The sequence below is a fragment of the Pyxicephalus adspersus genome, chromosome 12, assembly GCF_032062135.1.
Source record: "Pyxicephalus adspersus chromosome 12, UCB_Pads_2.0, whole genome shotgun sequence".
Taxonomy (NCBI): domain Eukaryota; kingdom Metazoa; phylum Chordata; class Amphibia; order Anura; family Pyxicephalidae; genus Pyxicephalus; species Pyxicephalus adspersus.
In genome coordinates this window covers 9,436,854-9,451,745 of record NC_092869.1, presented here as the reverse complement: position 1 = coordinate 9,451,745, position 14,892 = coordinate 9,436,854, and the positions used below count along the sequence as shown (strand labels likewise).

Genomic DNA, 14,892 nt, shown 5'->3' with positions numbered 1-14,892 from the left:
AGGAACACCCCATAAGCAGAAATCTGACAACATAGAATGCTCCCTGCCCTACACACCCCAAACAACGCTGGCTCTCCGAATGCACTGGCAGCAACTGGAACGCCGCCTTGTTATCGGCCTTTACAAGTAAAGCGCCTTTTCCATAACGCTATACTCACTTTAGCGCACAATTGAATGAAGTAAAGGACACAGAGCATAGCTCCAGATCAATGGCCAAATTAACGGAGCCACCCAGCAGATAAGTGATGTATGAGCCTGAACTTGTTCAGCTCTTTTTTGGGGACCACCCCTAAAGGAGACACCACCAAGTCCTCCACCGGAGGGTCCGCAAATGGGCCACCCATCTTACCCAATTTCATTTCTTTTTCCATTTTTGCTGTCACCACATCTGGCTGATTCAGAGCCGATTTCAAATTTCTTGCAGGAGGGGGTGGGGTCCCCATCGAGCAACGTTTTTAAATCCCTTCCTAAAACCCAACTCTATCATTCACACCGCAGCCCTATCCGGATATCTGTTTAGAAAGGGGACCATCCTTTCCACCATCACCGGCTTCTTCCATTTTTCCAGGGAAGTCACCAAGCCAGCCCTTCACATGTTTAAAATATCAGGCAAGGCCTTGGGCCCCGCCCAGGGCACTTGTGCTGAAAATGACAGGCTGCACCAAACCTGCATTTACCATCGTTGAATTCCCAAGGGAACCTGACCCTCCCCCCCAAGAAAGGACGAAATCACCACTTTAGCCGGTGTCATCAACTTCAACCAAAGGCTGATGTCCTAATGATCCCAACAAATTGGACTGCCTGAATTGCTCATCATAGTGAAATCATGCTAACCCGCCATACACCCTGTGCACTTCCCCTATGACATCCAGATAATAAACAATGCTGAGCAATGCTCAGGTGCCTTTTACCAAATAACACTAGCCAAATTGCCAAATGCCTGCAGCTAATTGGCAAATGCCCTCGGAATCATCCGATAACGCCTCTGCTCTTCTTCCCTCTTTTTCCACTCACCCAGTCCTCGATCCAAGTTAAAACACTCCAGCAGCAATAAAATGAAATCATATCAATAAATTCCCAGCGCAAAATCTTTTCTCCCACCTCACGCTCCAAATGCACCCCCAGAGGACCCTCAAAGCAAATATATATGTTCCCCCTGCCACATCACCCACATTTACCTGGTCACTGACAGACCCCGCACTTACTACTGACGCCTCCTGCTCCAGATCCAAAGTCCCGCCCCCACTCACTCTGTCATCTCCTTTTTCCATCCTTTTTTTCCACCTCTTTCCAACCCTGGTTGAGGCCCACCCACAGCCATGCTATCCGCTAGACTGCCCGCCCCCTGTCCACCCCCCCACCCACCCAGCGGACCCATGCTGCCCAAACTCTCATAAATAAAAAACCCACATGACTCACCAGGAACACCAGATCCTTAAGCCACCTGCTGCACTCCCTGGGCCACCTTGGGGCCCCCCAGAACTCCTCATCAGAATCCAACAGTTTGCCTTCTGATCGATTAACCGCCACAGCCACCTTATGTTCAACCCAGTCCCTAGGTGCCAGAACGCACCAAGCCGCGGCCTAGACCTCCGTCTGGCATCCAGTCCCCCAGTCATAGGGACTGAAGCCAACCCCTGTAACACCGTGCTCACCTGCTCTTGGAGCCAACCTGGACCCCGAGCTGTGGCAGTGTTCCAAAATTACGTCAGAAGTTCTTCTACATCGGAAAAATGTAAAAATGTAACAGTGAAAATGTTTTTGCAAAATTTTCCAAAAAATTCAATTAAAACTGACAAAAACATTCCTGTATGCTGTCTCTCTCCGAATAGACCCTTACTTCCTCGTCCTGACCTTTTAACTTCTTCTGCCCCTCCTATACCTCCTCCTCCTTACTCCCCCCTCCCCCTTTAGCTCGCATAACCCCATGCTGTCTACTCCCAGTCTACCCATTCATGTCGGCCTTCCCCTCTTCACCTTTCCTCACACGTTACAGGTCTAACTGTATTGGGGTCAATGACTGCAATAATACTGCCCACATTAGTGTTAGAAATCACAACAAAAAAAACATCATTGGCGTCGGTGGATGCAATTAAAATCCAAAAAATTGTTGTTAGTGATTTCTACACACACTCACACAACACCCAGCACACAGAAATTTACAAAATAACTTGAATCTTTTCTACTTTTGTAATGAGTGAACATTTCTTGTGTGTTCATTACTATATTACGTCTTCGCACAACATGTTACATTTTGCTATAGTTTCTTTAACATATACATATATGTTTTTCGATACATTTAAAGTTATTCTGTATATGCATTTCAAATGTTGGATTTAGTATTTATTCCTAACATTCATTCTGCATGAGGATATGTTTTGTGCTTTAAGCAGGACCTGTGTTTTATAGGCAGTATATGTGATGAGTGTTGTTCATATCTCAACAAATCCCAATGGAGGCTTCAGAACACTGGAAGAAAATCAATTTGGCACAGATTGCATGTCATTGTTTAACTGGTAGACAGCATTTTCCATGTTTTAACATCTCCACCATCACTGAATACAAACACGCAGTAAAATAATACACATCTATACATACCTACATTTTAGGAATTTAGCATGTTAAAGATCATACAAAAAAATTAAACCCATTGGGTGTCACTGGTACACTGATACCACATTTCTTTTTTAAAAATGTATAGAAGTATCAAGTATAGATTGTGGGATTTTTAAGACAAACATTTATTCTCTAATATATATTTGTTTAAACAATGCCATAAAAAGCATGTTAAAGGTAAAATATCAATTTATTAATGGAAAATTTACATGTGAAAGTGAATAACCTAACTATGTTTAAAACAATTTAGTTGTATATAATTCTCTATAATATACGTTCAATGGCTAACCTCATACAAACATAAAGTCTGCATTCTACATGATAGATGTCAAGCAGTGGTTTTGCCTTACTGAGTCTCTTATCACACTTAGTCTATCAGGCGGGGTCTGTTTATTAGAAGATAAGGGTCCTTCTTCAGTCTTAGGGACATCAGAAGCTTTGTGGATATTTAATTTTAATATAGACCATATAGACAAAGGACTTGGGTCCAGTTTTATATTCTAGAAGAAGCTTTTAAAAAAATAATTTGATTTGGTTATGCCAATTTGTGCCCTACTGAGCCACTAAAACTTGAGTTTTAGAGGCTCATGTAAGCAATTCATACTTAGCAATAGAATATAAATCTATTCAGCTGTGGGATATTCACCACAATATTCTCTACAGCTTTATTTGTGTATAGCACTAAAGCTAATAAATGAAACTGAATAAAAAAACCTGAAAATTAACTAATTAATCAGTCTTACTCAATGATAGACAATATTAATATATTGGAATATATTTGTGGTGCACTCACCAGCCATGGGAGTGGGTACCAGCCACAAATACTTTAAGACATAGCAACATTTTGATGGGTGTCAAGACAACCACCCATGAGCACATAATTGCCTACACTTGAAAGTACTGTAAACTTACTAGCACTTTGAAAATAAACAATATATTTGGCAAGTAAAAAGATTTAAAAATGTAAAAGAACATACAATGATCGTAACTCAGATAGCCAAGTTTGGATATTTTAATTAGACATGATAGGTACATGCTTACAGATCCAATTTCCAGAGGAGTGTCTGTTGAAAATACCTCCTTACTACTAGTAACATGTTTTAAAGCTCCAGTTGAGTTTCCAGGCCTGCTTACTGCCAGATAATATTACATATTTTTAAGAAGTGTATTGTCCAATCTCAACACACACATTAAGGAGTAAATATTCCATGAGATTATGCAGTGATGTCCAGAAGAAATAAACAGGTGCTTCACATTGTGTGAACATTCTTGAAGTATTCTCGCAAATTAGTCTAAAAGTGTCCATATGAGGTATTTGAGAAAGGGGATATTGGCAAAACTTAAATGCATACATGCACACTGTTGGTTGCATAGCTCAGAGATTGTAGAGATGAGAATTGAATTCACCACTATCTGAGTCCGTAGTGAACTTTCAGAGTTTGTCTCTCAATATGTTTGCAAACTAATGCAGACATTTTCAAGAAAGCAGCACGATATATTAGGACTTTTAGGGCACATGCTCTGAATAAATATACCATTTGGTTTACATAAAATAGAAAAAATATTTTTCAACAATACATAAATATGTAAAACCATACATACATTTGATTCATTAAAAACAAATCGCTCATGCCAAAAACAGTGACATGCAAAGTTCATACTTTGTCTCAATGAACATTGACCCGTTTCATGGAAGCTTTTTGTCTGCTTCTTCAGGATACAAATTAGACCTACATTATAATACATAATTCTAATTACAATAAAAAAAAATTATATATATATATATCTATATATATATCTATATATATATATATATATATCTCAATACATGTTTTATCAAAAATAAAGCTTACTTTGGCCTGGATAATCCTTAAAGTGTATGGGGCTTCCCCAGATCTGAAGTTGGCATCACACAGCAACAGAGGACATCGGAAACAACATCCAAGCAGCAAACAAACTGCTATTTCAAATGTTTGTAGGTTGCCTCCAAACAGACAACCAACTGCCTAAATAAATGAATAAATAACAGCTTAGGGTACATTCTGAGATTTTAACCAACAATAATATTAGTCTTAGGTAGGAAAATAATTATGGTGGCATCCTATTCTAAGCAACAACTTGAAATCCTTATCCTACAAATTTTAGCACCCTTATAACATTAGAAATGGGGGTGGCTACAATATAGTATATAAATTTACTCCAAAAAAGTTATCATGTAACCTGACACCACTTAAGTGGACCACCAGTGCTTCAATAAACATAGACTACAAAAAAAATCATGTTTGCGGTAGTGATGAAGGTGATCTCTCTCCAACTTTGTTGCACGTCCAGCTGTGTAAGTTTATTATACCCTTTATGAATTATTTAAATAGAGGTATCTGTAAGGTCAATCCTTGTACTTTCTTGGTTGTTCTCCTCCAGGTCTCCACACATCAGTTCTTAGGTAATTGAATGGGTTAGTGGTCAAGACTCCCTTTCACCCCTTAACAAAGTAATAACAACAAAAAAAAAAAAAATACCCCATCCTCAATTCCAACACCAACTCCTGAAAGGTGTAGCCGAGGCTAAAACCCATTAGTTTTAGCCACTATTGCTTTCAGTGGGCTGCAAATGGTACACATATACACTTATATTTATCTAAACTGGTCCGTTATATATAGTAAAGAACCATACCATATATGTATATAGTATGGTAATACTATATCACTTATATATAGTCCAAAACTATAGTCCATACACTTATAATATAGTCCAAACTGGTGATAATGGCACCACTACATTATAATGTGGTGACACAATAATGATGTAACAATACAGGATGCAAGAAATAGAATATTTAGGGGGATGCAAGACCCAAACACAGCCAAAAGTGATGGTTATTTAAAAGTCTTCTGGTGGTCATAGGGTATATGCATCTGGGTGACTTTGCCAGTGGTTATATCTCTGGAAGAATGCCAAGATCCCAAGTAAAGGTGGTAGAAAAGGTAACTACTGTTTTTTACAGGCTTTTTTTTATTGTATTTTGGGGATAGAGTCACTTTAATGAATATAATAGGAAAAAATTGCAGAAAAACTCATTGCTGCTTTTGCAGAAGATTCTCAGAGAGAAATTTTGCAAGACCTGGAGACACAGGATGGTGCTTGAAAATAAATAGTTCCTCTGCAGCTTGTGAAGTCCTGTATTAAACCAAATATAAAAATGATTTATGTACCCTTTTGCACAAGGGACTTGCAGAGGATATATCTGCCGATGTCACTGTGTTTTATTTCAAAATCAAACATCGGAATAAGCAGTAAGGCAGGCTGGATATTGCTTTGTATTTCTGTCCCTTACTGATAAGGAGAAATAGCAAATAAACGCGTTAATGAACTGTTTCAGGTAACAGTCCACATAACTTACACATTCCATAAAGAGAGAAGGACAAGGCTTCTGTACTACCAAACAGTTTCAGTATATAATGTTGTGTACCTGAAAATTGACCTTTCAGCGGCTTTAAAGAGCTTTTGGCTATAAATTATCCAACAGGTAATTTCATGCTAAACGGGATAATTCACACATTTCTGTGTTAAGATCAAGGTTATTCTAACCCATATGTTTCTCATTAGGCAGAAGGTAATGAGCATTTGAGAATGGTCTGTTTTGTGATGTGCTGAAGAATGCTGTAATGTATTATTTACTTCCCCAATACAGGCGATGCTGAGGGATAGCTATGTTTTTAGTGGTTCTCAATTTCACATGTCTTAATGAATTTTTTGTAGTGTAAGAGGTTATTCAATCAACGCTATGTGTTCTACCTGCAAGATAAATAGGTCATACATTGAAGTTTTGATTTAAAAAAAGAGCGGTCTGCATTCAATAAAAGTTCTTCAAGTTGACATATAACCTTGGCACCCCATCCCCAAACCCCAACTGCCACTTGATTCACTCCTATATTTTTACCCTCCATCATGTGATACCCAGTGAATAGATCTCAACTGTTATTCTATTCTCTGTAGCCTTCTCCTATAAGGAAAGGTTGCCATGATATCACGCTCTCAGGGGTGGGACAATGACAAATTTAGCTTACATGGACTACATTTAATGGCCCTTTTAACCTGGTAGACTTAGCATGTTATGTGGGAGAGTACTGTGAGGGCATCTCTCGATTAAAACATTTGTTTTACATTAGCACACTAAAAAAATAAACCAATAATACATTTTCTGTGGATACAAAATATAGAGCAAATCTTCCAATAGGAACATTTGTTTCAGTTCAGTTTTAGTTTAGTATAATCTTACCCTTTGGAGGTCTCTTCACACTGTGTTTTGTTTTGAGCTAGGAAACAAATGGAAACCTTGTGCCCCAAGAAAGTGAATGGAATCCCCTTCCCCCAAGTAACATACTGTAAGGGGGTTTAGCTATTCCTTGTTCTATAAAAACTATTGGAAGATTATAATTGTCTTTTAGAGGTATATGCTCTTAAAAATAAGTTCATACATACTACATAAATACAAGATAATAATATTAATATTTTTTGTAAAAATAACATTACGCAGGATTTGAAGTTCCCTCCTCTCTTCTTTGGTGAATATGGCTTCACCATATGGCACTGACATGTTCTCCCTATTAGTTCATCTGCGAAATATAAATGCTGAAATCATTAATTAAACTACAAATTCTATTATATTTCAAGAATTACATAGATATAACCTACAATCAATAGAAATGTGTTCTCCTAAAATGTTTTTATTCCACTTCATCTTACTCATTGTTTCATTTGACCTTGATATGTTTTGCATGTACAATTCAATAAAGATTTAGATTTTCATGAAGATGATTTATGAAAAAGCACTTATGCAGTAATTGTGCTTATTCTATATTTTATAGGAAAGCTGTTTCACTAATTGTTCCCTGTTTAATTTAGTTGTAGTTCACAATGATGAAAAATGCAAAAGAAGTGCTTACAGTTTGTGTTTACCGTGTTACAGTTTGTGTACAGTTAACACAAAAACATTTTAAAGAGGGTATTTGAAGTACAAGCCAAAGACTTGCATTCTTTGAATTTTTTTTTATATAATTTATATTGTTTTCTGCATTGTAGTGAAACATTACAAACTTGTATACTTAAATAAAAATAAAAATAAAAGTAAAAAATAATAGGTTCATTTCTTTTAAGCCGAGGATAACTCACATTGGTTTTGCCAATCTTTCTACATGTCTACTTTATCATCAGCTACATATATAATTGAAAAGCTGCACAGCCCTTAGAGAAAGAGATAAAAAAAAACATTCAATGCATCAAACATATGCATGTTCTATAAAAAAAATATATATCTTGGCTATGGCACCTAATTGTTGATGACCAATCTATATTGTGAGATATAAACCTGGTAGGTCTGCACTGTCTGTTTATTTATTGCTTCCCATAAGTCCTGGTGAGGGTCATGAAATATATAGTATTCCATATGAAACAACACAGGTTTGTGTAAAAATAACCCAAAAATGTGTTATTTTTCTGCAGATGAGAGACAAAGAGTTCCAGATATTTTGAGATAGGGGTAAAAAGGTCCCACTTTCCCCATTGAAGTTTTGATTTAAAAAAAGAGCGATCTACATTCAATAAAAGTTCTTCAAGTTGACATATAACCTTGGCACCCCATCCCCAAACCCCAACTGCCACTTGATTCACTCCTATATTTTTACCCTCCATCATGTGATACCCAGTGAATAGATCTCAACTGTTATTCTATTCTCTGTAGCCTTCTCCTATAAGGAAAGGTTGCCATGATATCACGCTCTCAGGGGTGGGACAATGACAAATTTAGCTTACATGGACTACATTTAATGGCCCTTTTAACCTGGTAGACTTAGCATGTTATGTGGGAGAGTACTGTGAGGGCATCTCTCGATTAAAACATTTGTTTTACATTAGCACACTAAAAAAATAAACCAATAATACATTTTCTGTGGATACAAAATATAGAGCAAATCTTCCAATAGGAACATTTGTTTCAGTTCAGTTTTAGTTTAGTATAATCTTACCCTTTGGAGGTCTCTTCACACTGTGTTTTGTTTTGAGCTAGGAAACAAATGGAAACCTTTCATGTTAAAATATTCCTGTGTCATCTGCTCAAATCTGGTCATTCAGTATGCCCAGGTAGTCAGCTAACCTCTTTTTTTGGGGCACATAATCTCGCAGAACCCAGACCAGACCACCTGATGAAACTCCAGAACATACCACACTGTCCCTACAGGTGTTTATTTTGTTTGTGTGCTGTATGCAATAAGTGACGTGGAGCTCAGGATTTCTTAACCTACCTCCTTTGTGTATACCTGAATAAACTATATCTAGAATTTTGATTTTGAGTGATCTACTATTCCATTATTGTCTGTTTTGCTCATTTAACTCTTATTATATAATTTAGTGTTTTAATTTCTGTGATCATTTATAAACTGTAGATATGGAGAATACTATTCACATTATAGATAACACTGCACTCGATTTTTAGTATATTCATTATTGTAAGAGCCAAAGATGGGATCATATTAAATTTTGAATTACTTTTTTTCTAGAGTTCATTTTCATGGCCTGTGTTAACAAATAGCTGCTTATGATTTGAAGGTAGTTTTCTCATTTGTGTCTATTGCTGGAGCTCCTGATGGCCCAGCCATGATTTAATAGGCACTGAAGAGCAGTTTATGACTGGCACCATGGCACAGGGCTAGACAGATGGGTCTGAGGAGCGATAAGGTCGTGTGGCAGCAGTGCTCACTTCTCATCCTGATGGAAAGTAAAACCAATCATTTTAATTTTTAATACATCCCATTCATATTGTGACACCAGCAGCAGCAGCGTAGGCAGAATGACAGATTGTTTTACTTAAACTGGAGGAATTTGATTAAAATGCATCAGCAGGGACATAGCCAGAGTGGAAACATGGCCTGGATTGTACTATTCTCATAAAGTGCTAGTCATGGGCGATTTGTCACAAATTTTATATTTTGAATTGTACTGGAAAGGGAATGTGGTTGACCAGGTAAAATATAATGCATGGGGCTCTAGGACAAAGTGTTATCTGCTAATATTTTGCATTCCCTGGATCCTTCTTTACTTCTCCATCAACGTGCTTATCATTTTTTTTAATGAAAACTTTCCATTGTTCTTTTCATACGGTAGACCTATCACCATCACTTTGCTTGTATGCTTATTTTTGCAATGCAGGTAGATCATGGTTGGTAAGAGGGTCTGGCAGGGGAGGCTGTATATATCTGCCGGAAAACACTTAATATCATAGCACCCAATCTCATGCAGAAAATCACAGGTAATTCCTATATGTGATGCTGAACCTCTTTGATCGAAAGGACTGAAATCAAATGAAATAAAGGGATGGGTCAAAAATCATAAGAATGGGTAGGGAATGTCTACAATATACTTGTGTGCAGTGAAATCAGAGTAAGCAGTTTCCAAACACAAGAAAAGCCTGTACAACTGTTAGAGTTCATCCTTAATTCAACTAAGATTCAAATAAGAGATTCCACTATCACTTCCTTGGGACTGACCAGTTATATTCCCCTGAAAAAGCAGGTTTATTCTGCGAAATGTGTTGGGTTTCAAAAATATCACTGTTTTGATTGGACTCATTGACACCTAATACTTGTTTTTTACTTGAACAAACATAATGGGATTGTAAATACTGTGGATTATAAAGGATATAAATAAAAAGTTTTGATCTTTTAAAGATGAAATGTATTGGTACCACATGGCTCCCTACTTTACGGGTTCATCATCTGGGTGAATACCTTAAGGTCTCCTTTGACCACCCACTATTTCTGTGTTTACTTTAATTCAACTATTCTGCAGCTATTGGGTGTTTTGTGCAAAGAAGCTGCTATTTGTTTTTTTTTTTTAAATATATATATGAATTATTCATGTTTATTTTATGCCAAGAAGTATATATAGTATAGAATAGTATAGTATAGAAGTATAATGCAATATACATATATATATATATATATACACACCTCTACATACACATACATATCTATTTACATATTCATAAACAATCTTGAGGTGCAACAGTTTGAATACCTTATTTTTATCTTCCATCTGATTTTACTTTATAAATTATCCAAGTTGGGAGGGTTCTTTATGAGGTTAGTGACTGTTTTTTTTTCAAATGTGACATTGCATGGGAAAATGTGGATGCTCTATGGTTTCAGCTAAGGGCTAAGTTGAGCTAAAGATGGCTTCACATGCAGACACTGCATCCTGAGGGAGGATGTTTTTTTATCTAATGGGCTTCATATGAGAAGTTACCTCTTGATAGATTCATTTCTGTATATGATGTGCATACAGTAGCTATTTGGAGAGTGATGTAAGTCTTCAATACAAATACTTATCAACATTCTACAACATTTTTGGGTTGCCTGATTCAATACTTTTGAGTAAGGACTTGATTGACTGTTTTTATAGTTCTTAAAAAAGCAGCTTGTGCTGTGAAATGCATCGGGTGCATGGTTCTGAAGATATTGGTTTAATCAAATAGAAGCATTTAAGAAAAAACATATGTTATGCCACTAATATGTTTGTATTTTAATATATGTAAATAAATGGTAATATATTTTACATTGTGATATGTTTTTGGTGCACATATAGAGATCAACAAACCCCTAACGTTTTCAATAATTGAATATAAGAACAAAGTTCAATTTGCTGGTAATTATACACAGACATATTTGGCATCAGTAGTTTCTGTATATTTGTATGAGTTAAATCTTTAAAGCTCAATAAAGGCAAAAGTTAAAGAACATTTAAATGCTCCTGTGTGGCACTCTAAACAGGTCTCATATCATGTTAGTATGTGAAAAACAAGCCTCATCAATTAGGAAAGAACAAAGAAAAAATGTGTTGTACCTTCCTTTTAATCAGTCAAACCCTACAACTCTCCTCCATCCCAAATGCATGCTTAAGCAGCCCTGACCATCATCAATGTTTGCTTCATATGGACTAAGCTGAATGTGACCATTTTTATTCTCTCTCCTCTAGGACTACAAGGATACAAGCTGGAGGTTACAATAGAAAAAAAAACTTTGGAAAAATTTCTCTGAATTTGACTCCATATCTGGTGTACGTTATCACACATCTGCTTTTGAAGGAGGTGCAATCATCAGAAAGTGTCCTGTTAGCTATACTAGAATATAAATGCCTTGAAATAGTCAAGGTGAAAGCTGTATGTCATGAAGAGTGTTTTTGTTTTAGTGTAGTTTGAAAAGTTATTGCTGTCACACTTAACTTTTTCTCACTAAAGTGCAGACGTCTTTCTTCTGCGCATGCGTGCAGTTCTGAGGCTAGGCATGTCGTGAGCATTTCCAAGCTTTATCAATTCCATCCAATCTGCTGGCCAATCAGAAAATAGCCTCTTGATCAGCCCTGGCTATTTAGCTAGCTCACGGACTGCACTCAGGGTTCATGCAACGTATCTCCATTGTGCTGAGCCCCTAGTTCTGTTGAGCTAGTTCCTGTTCACTTGGTGCTTAATTCAGTGTTTCCTCTGTCTAGCTCTTACGTTAACCCCTCTGTGTTGTCCAGTCTGTTGGTTCCCAGCCAACTACCCTGTGCTGTTCCAGTGTTCCTGTCTGTCTGTGGATATCCCTGAGTCATCTGTGCCTCCTGTTGCTTCCAGTGTCTCCTTAGTTCCCTGTGCCTGCAGTGGTCACTGTGTCACTGGTGTCTGTCTTCTGGATCCCTGACAACTGACCTCTGGCGTGTGACCTGACCTCTCTTTCTTGCTGCCTGCTTTGACCCCAGCTTTTCCTCGACTGTCCTTCTGCTTTGTGATTTGGTACCGTGTTTTGCCCACTTTAGTGTGCCCAAGGACTGCAACCTGGCAGTAACCAGCGGCACAACATCCTCACCATCAGAGGCTCTGGATAAAACCTGGTTACTTCTTAGACTCTGCACTTTGGCCCTTCTCAGGGCTCACACCACCTCCATGCAAGCTGTAGCACCCCCTAGTGGTCCTTTCTTTCCATGCATGACAATTACTTTTTATCTTGGTATTAGTAAATGTCTTTTGTACCAGTATAACCCATCTTTTTAAAATCCACCACGCGCAGGACAATCATAACAAGGTTGGGAAAATTTTCTGTTTTTTCTGTTTTGTGCCAATAGTGTAATAGATTTTTGTTAAAACATAATCTGTGTTTGTTTTGTATTGAATCGCAAGCAACTCTAGCTGTGGTTTAGTAGGTGGTAAATGATTTGAAAATATAGGATTCACTTTAGAATATTTTAGCTAAAGGGCTATGTATGTGACATGTCATTTTCCTTAATTTTTTATGGACTTTATTTGATCTGTATAAGCCATTTTAATGTTTCCAGTAAATGCCTTTAGCACACCACATAGCTATAGCTGTTTTTCTCAGGTGCAGCCCTTTGAAAAACATTCCTTTTGTGAAAATGTGGGGTATATTCATAACCCCTATGCAGATGGCCCAGTCCACAAGGCCAAGGTTTGGGGTGGCTGCCACTTATGCCTAAGCAACTTAAAATTCCATCACAGGGTACCAGCATTTTTCTTTACTTTTCTTCCTGCCACCTTGATTGGCTGAGCTTGAATGACATACCTTCTGTGCAGGGGCACTGAAGTTCATTCACTCCCCGCAAGGCAAAAGTTTGAAAGCTGGGTAGCAATTAGGCAATTACAATTATTGCAGAAAGGGTATCATCTGTTCTTTTTTTTCAAACAAAACATCTGCCCGATCATGTATTTTCAAAGTGGAACTTTAGTTCAACTTTAATAAAGTAAACTTGAGATCTAACTTAGAGAGGTTAAGAAACTCTACAAATGTTGAAAACCACTGGAAGATCATACAGATTTACCACAAATCATGGTTTTTTCCACAGCACTGTAGTTCCTCGCCAACAGGATTTTAGGCATTGAACTGGCTTGACACTTGGCACCAAGCTTCTATGAATTTCATCTGTTTTCAACATGTTATTACAATGTAGGTTGTAGTAGGTACAAATTGTTTTCTTTCATCCCAAGTATTGATTATCATTTTAGTTGCAATACTTTCTGTAAAGCCAAATGTTTAATGCCACCAAAATGAGCAAATCTGGAGCAACAAATATGTCCACCAACATTCACCAACATACAGATCAGGGGTTATACTCTGAGCATTTCTGATTTTGAGGCAGGCAGCTATCAGTATGGTAACATTCTTCCACAGTATGTGATTCCAAAAAGGTTTAGGAAAGGAACATGTGAAAGACTAATAGAGTACCTGTATTTTCCATTTCTCTTTACCTATTTTCAGTAGTATTATTTTTCATTGCTTTTCTCTGATAATATTTTTTTATCTTTTCTTTTTCTGTCTTACCTACTAAATGCATGACATGGTTTTCAGAGATGCTTGATACAGTCGTTGACATTAACCGCTAGTCAAATTTGATGTCAGCAATCAAGATGTGGTATAATTCTGTATAACAGTGCTTGTGGACCATATTTTATATACCAAGCTTGCAAGACGTTTTCTTTAACGTAAAGAAACTTTCAAGAGATATTTTTGGAAGTTTCCTTACATCCCCCCCGACACACCCTTCCACTATTCAGCATATGAAATCAAGAATTTTTGGGACTTTTTTTTTTTTTTTGCAATGCAGTGGAGTGTGTGGTTGGTTGCTAATTTTACCTGGAAATCAGGAATCATTTAAAACGCTCCAAGGCAAGACAAAAAGTTAAACTTACTAATTTACTACATAAATGAGGGCTGTAAAAAAATTTGCTTTTTTATAGTCCTTCCAGAACTGAGACTTTCCATGCAGGAGAGTCAGTCAGTAATGTGACTTGCCTGATCATCATCTTGCACCTTATTGTCATTGGACACAATTAACAAACGATTATTTATCTCTTAGCTAATTATTGTTTTCTCTCCCCCTATCAGAATGTTTCTTGCCTGCTCATGTGCAATTCAGCACATTTGATTGGCCCTTAGTTCTGCCCCTCCCCTTCCTAGCCTGAGTGGTGGTGTACAGGGCAAACCGCTGATACCAAGTTATAATTACTTAGTTACTTGATAAAATGTGTACAGAATTATGACAATTAAAAGTACAATGACAAGATAATTAGACCAAAATCAGTGATGAGTAAAGCACTGTAACCCCAAAAGCCAATCATATTCCAGCTTACTGTAGCCCTTTTTGAAGATATATTCTGATTGATTGCTACGGGTGACTGCATTTTACACATTTACCGTATTAAACGTCTAGATAATGATGACAATCATTGACATT

The 14,892-nt window shown here is 37.2% G+C and overlaps 1 long non-coding RNA gene across 2 annotated transcripts in view; it reads left to right on the top strand.

The window, feature by feature from the left end:
- The window catches only part of LOC140341983 (uncharacterized), a 92,733-nt gene extending 78,058 nt beyond the window's left edge, over positions 1 to 14,675 (top strand). For both annotated transcript variants that reach the window (XR_011922967.1, XR_011922966.1), the window contains exon 5: positions 11,644 to 14,675. This is a non-coding gene — a long non-coding RNA (uncharacterized lncRNA). The remainder of the gene's footprint in view (positions 1 to 11,643) is intronic.
- Positions 14,676 to 14,892: the final 217 nt, after the last annotated feature.